The following is a 6,000-nucleotide window of genomic DNA, read 5'->3' as shown; positions in this document are numbered from 1 at the left end:
AGTTTTAGAAGACCTAAGTGATGGATAGGGTTTTTATCATTAACCTTGGGAAATGACTCCAGAGGCTAACAAATCTAAGTGTCAGGTTTTTTCACATTAACACCACTGCTTTGTCAGTAATTTCATAGCTTTGTACCAGTTCCTCTTTCCCCAGCCCACAGGCTCCTTCTGAGTTTAAGAACAGGATGAGACATTGCAGATAGATCTTGACTTTCCATCCTTATACAAGTGGATTGCTCTTCATGTAAAGCAGTGTCCTGGAAATCTGTGAGAGTATTCCTTCACCAAAGAGCACACAGGGAAACTACAGTCTGACCCTGAACTGATAATTATTGCTGTGCCAGCTGAGTTGCAGAAAACGACCTTGTCCATGTTCCCAGTCCATTACAATAGGAAATAAAGGTCTGGATAAAGCTTAACTTCTGCAACCACAGAGGTGGTCCAACTTGGCACTGCAAGGGAATGCACACTGCCAGAGATCAGCTGTCAGCTGCCAAGGTGGGAACATTTTACAATGTTGTAATCATAATGTCTGAGAATCCTTGGCTTTTTTTATATTCCCCCCTCCCCCCCCTTTTTTTTTTTCCAATTGATTTAAGCATTTGCTTATCTTTTAAGACCAATCTTCATTCCAAGGGATTTGGACACTATGTGATAGAAAATAACAGTCACCTGTGGTCCAAAAGGATGAATGCAGACTGGAAAGGGATAGAAAAGGACTGCAGAAATACAGAGCTCAGTGTGCTCAGCAGGCACAGGGAAGGCTGAGGGGATAAGAGTGGCTATCCATACATGCAGCATAAAGGCAAGCATCGGGGAGAAGGTAGTTTTCCTTCAGGAATACACTGTCACAAAAACAAAAGACAAAGGCTGGTCATGAATAAATCCATGTTGGAAAATAGAAATATTCTCTGCTCTGTATAACTTTGCATGGGGAAAGACAGAAAAAAAAGGTTTTAAGAGGCAACTGCTCTCTGAAAGACATTTCCTGATTTTCAATAAATGGGAAGGAATACTCTGTCTAACCATCTGAGTTAGGTAAAGGAGCTAAATTTCTAAGTTAGTTTCTGTTAGCATAACTCAAATGGAACAAAACAAAGACTCTTACTCCTTTCTTTCACTATTTCACAGTTCAACACACATTAGTAAATGCAAACTTCCATTTAATTAAATCCATTTGATGCAAAATTGTTTCCCTGTTGCTCAGAGGCCAATATAACCCTTTTCACAGTATGTAGGCTTCATTTAACATATCATTTGCAGCAAGGTTTGATTTTGTAAAGTAGAACAGAGTTTGAGGTAGATTGTCACAATTAAAAAAAAAAAGGCCAACTCTCCTGCTGGTGCTTAAAATGTGTGCACAAAACATCAATGAAAATTTTAACTCCTGAAGAAATCTGAAAGAAATATTTTGGACCTACCAGTTCATTTTATATTAACAGGTTCCTTTGCAGTCCTTGAATTTCCCATTTGCCTTTGCATTTCTAGCTTTTTTGAGAAGAAGCTCATAAGCAAGAGGAGGCGCTCCCCACAATTCCTTTTACTATACCATTATTTGCGTCTAAGACAGGCTTGAGATAAATGTTGAGAAAGATTCCTCTGCACAGGGAAAGAACAGTTAGGATCTCAGCTCTCTGCTTCCAGTATTGCTGCATTGCTTATGTGCATAAGAGGGTACAACACATGGGTAAACTTTACAGTGGAAAATCAATACCCTTTCACGAGAGAAAAAATAAGAAGTTTATCTTTGGCCCGCATCTATTAATCAAAGTGATGTGGTGAGTAGAGAGGTGTGACTGAATTGCCATCCCTCCACATCAGGTGAAGAGCCAAAACCAAATGGATTTTGACCAGTGTACATTTAACAAAAGGAAAAGGGAGAGGAGGAAGTGTCATGCTCATTTAAGATGGCTTAGTTGACTGAACATAAGCCTCTGTGCTATTTGTGATGTGCTTTGATGTCTAAGACATTCTCCTGGTGCTGACCAAGATTGTACAGGATATACAAGACACTGATGTTTTTTGGAAACCTTAGTTGGAAGCTGAAAGAAATACTCTAGGGCATCTCAAATGGCAAATATCTATATTTATGCAACCAAACACCACCAACATTGTCCTAGTATGCATCATTGAAAACACCAGTACAATAACAAATGTGAGCTGGGAGAGGTACGTTACCACCAAGGACCAAAAAGAAATATTGCTTTGTCTTAGGTTAGAGAAACCCCCAAAATATGCTCCAGTTAATTCTGACAACATTTTATGAATAATGTGGTTCAATATATGTGTTCTCTCCATCCTTGGAGCTATGTAAAACTTGGCTGGACAAATCCCCCAGTAACCTGACCTAACCTCAAAGACAGCCATGCTTTGAGCAGGGTGTGTGGACTCTTGAGGTCCCTTCCAGCCTGAGTAATACTTTGATACTATGATTCTTCTCAAAGGTAGTAAGGAGGTGAAGGGGAGGATGGTGCTGAAAAGAGGATGATTTTTATCTTGGAGCATTGCTCACATGCTACGTGTTTTAATATCTAACATTCCAATAGTAACCGTTAATAGCCAATGCTAATTCTAAGAATTTCAACTCTCTGAAACAGAATTTGGTAAAAGATGGGAAACAGAGGCTAGGAATAAATGATCATTTATCATAGTAGAAGGACATGACCAGCACAGGTCTACAAGGAGATGTGCTACGGTCCCTTCTGCTCAACGTATTTATCAAAAATCTTGGAAAGAAGGGCAAACAAAGTTAAGGTAAAGGAAACAAAATCTAACTCTAAAGAATTGCAAGACAGACAAAATTTAGTGTGGATAATAATAGTGATGGGTAAAAAGTTGTTTCTGTATGAAATTATGAGCTGATAGAACTTTATCAACCAAGAACATGATCTCGGGGTATAAGAGATAGTATCTTTGTGAAAAATGGTTCAGTGCTCAAAACACTTGGAAAACATGAATCTAATATTAGGAGCTTTAGGAAAGGGATAATGGACAAAACAGAATACATGAGTATGTCTCTATATAAATACCACACGTTGGTGTACAGTTCTGCTCCCTGTGTCTCAAAAAGGATATAATAAAACTGGAAAAGGCTCAGAGACAGGCAACAAGGATGATAAAGGTATAAAACACCTACTCTGCAAGGAACAATTAAGTAGATTAGGAGACCTCAGGGACTATTAGGGGATATATGATAGAGGTCTATAAAATTATGAGTGGCCAAAAGTAGGTACATAAGTAATTATTATTGCCTGTCTGTCCCAAGAAAAGGATTAGTGGGCGTTAAATGAAGCTAACAAATGATGTGTTCAAAGTGTCCAAGAAGAGATGGCTCTTTATAGGTTGTGTAGCTGAGCTGTGGGGCGCCGCACCACAGTTTGCTGTGGGTGTCTTATGTGGATTCAAGAGCTGACTAAAAAAACATTACAGAAGGAAGGGATGCCATCCAAAGTGACCTGGACAAGCTTGAGAAGTGGGCCCATGTGAACCTAATGAGGTTCAACAAGTCCAAGTGCAAGGTGCTGTATCTGGGTTGGGGCAATCCCAGACATGAGCACAGACTGGAAGAAGAACTCATTGAGAGCAGCACCTGCAGAGGACTGGTGAGTTCTGGTGTGTGAAAAGCTTGACATGAGCCAGCAGTGTGCACTTGCAGCCCAGAAGTCCAACTGCATCCTGGGCTGCACCAACAGAGGGGTGGCCAGCAGGGGAGGGAGGGGATTGTCCCCCTCTGCTCTGCCTTTGTGAGGCCCCACCTGGAGTGCTGCGTCCAGGTCTGGGGCCCCCAGCACAAGAAAACACAGACCATTCTACACAAGTTCTTTTGAAATCTTCTCTTTGTAACTACTACATGCATTTTTATTTATTTATTTACTTATTATTTTTTAAGGATAGGTCATGATAGGTATCAGATAGCTAACGCAGCAAAGCCTTTTTGTGTTTACAGTGGTTTTTTTGAGCTTTTACAGACAGGGCACATTGCTCTTTGGATAGAAAGCTCTTCTTTTGGTACGGATTCCTCAGCTAAAAACATCTTCAACTCTTGTGGCCAATTGTGTCTACCAACAAAAATAGATCATCAGCTGATGAGTGTTCAGTAAGGCTACTCTGAACCCAACCTAGAGACAGCAAACATCAGACAGGGGAATGGAAGATGTATGAATGAAGGTACCTGATGTGTATATTTCCTCTCAGTGTAGAGTAGATTGACGTTGAATTTTTGGGCTGCTCAATGGAAGAAGATATTTCTTCTGCCTAATGAGATCCCAGGACACTCTAACTGGAGGCTTTAAAGAATGGGTAAGAAAATCTTGTGAGCTTCTTCAACCCTGCTCTGAGATAACCAGTAGGCTACAAGAGTCTTTGAGGTCTCTTCCAAGCCTATTTTGTGCAATTCACGGATTTTCCAGATCAACTCCTTCAATGTACGTTTTACAATGGAGTTTGATGAAAAACTGCTTCTGTGTCTGCTCAACACTGAATATATAGTCGTGGATTCTTTCTTTCCAATCATCTCAGTTTTATGGGCTTTCAATTAAAATGTTGTAAAACATTTATTACTTTTTGCTGCGAAGCACTGAGGACATTTACATTATAAAAGACACAAATCCATGCTGGGTTTGTGGTGCTCACTGTTGTATTGCTTCCAGTCTTGCCTGCAGTTCTGTATATTCGCCAGCTGTTTGCAACAAAGTCCTTGGATTTCATTGAATGTTCCCATATGGATGGCTTTTTGAGCTGAACCCTCTGAGTTTGAGCTGTTTATTATTGAGGCAATCTAGAGACTACAGATTATCTATATTCCTAAATACAATGAGGTGATGAACAATCTTGTTGCAAAGGGTTTTAGACATAAGCGTGGAGTACAGTCCAGTGCTTGTTTTGCCACAACATATCCGTAAGTCCGTATGGATCCATGTCTTAATTCCCAATGGGACAGTTCATGTTTCCCTGCCTCAGGGGAGTTTCATGACAATTGGTGAGCCAGAACCAGAGGTCTGGCTCTAGCAAAAGAGGGATCAGATGAAGACTGTGGGTAACTGTGCCGGCCAATCAATGCATGAGTAAAGAGGACTAATGAGAAGAAAAAAAAAAAGGCACCACAATATATGTTGAGGCGTGGCTGTATCCCCAGACTCTCTATACTACTTGCCTATGACCTTTTCCAAATCAGTTGGGTCTAGGTCCTCAAAAAAATATTCAGACAATGAATTGATGGGAACTCTGACAAATTAGATTTTAGATCACAGTTTTGAAACCTGGACACCTAAACACGTTCTGGTCTGACCATTCACCAGAGATAAATATCAACAAAGATCATTTCCCATACAAAAACAAATCTATCGGCTTTCTGGGATCCCACTCCACTCTTATCTGACATACAGTCACCATGTGCTTCAGCCAAGAGGCCTCTGTAAAGCTCCATTTGCACATAACAATGTTCTGTGAAGCTGCAGCTACACGCACTGGTTCCCTTGAAAGTGCTTTTGTTACTTCTAGCTGTCATTTTCCTGCCAAACCCACACCCTGAACTATCCCATCTAATTTTACTTACTGGCCATCTTTCCCCTTTTTATTGGCAATATTTTTCTTGTTAATTGTGCATGCTTGGTTTTAAAGAATGGTGTCTGCTTTTCCTTAAGTGGCTCTGCAAGGAATATTTCTGCATCCCGGGTAGTTTCTCTGACATGTTTATGCCTTGCTGGTTACTGTAAAAAATGCAAGACGTATTATGTACTGCTGAAAACCGAGCCGGCACCTTGCAGTTTTAACATTGTGTCTTATTGTATAGTTAAAATAAATGTACCTGATATCAGCTTTATTACTCCTATTAGACAGTCTAATGGCTTGGAGTGCAGGAGTTCTTCCAGCAGGATGTTAAAGGGAAAGCAACAACTGCTCAGCTCAGGCCCTGTATCCAGGGGGCCATCAGGGACTCCACAGAGGAACACACGATACTCAGCTGGGGGTGAGTTAGGGCTCTGAAGTCAATCTCTAGTC

Source organism: Anser anser, assembly GCF_964211835.1.
Source record: "Anser anser genome assembly, chromosome: 2".
Lineage (NCBI taxonomy): Eukaryota > Metazoa > Chordata > Aves > Anseriformes > Anatidae > Anser > Anser anser.
The sequence above is the reverse complement of the archived record's forward strand: the minus strand, read 5'-3'. Positions refer to the sequence as shown.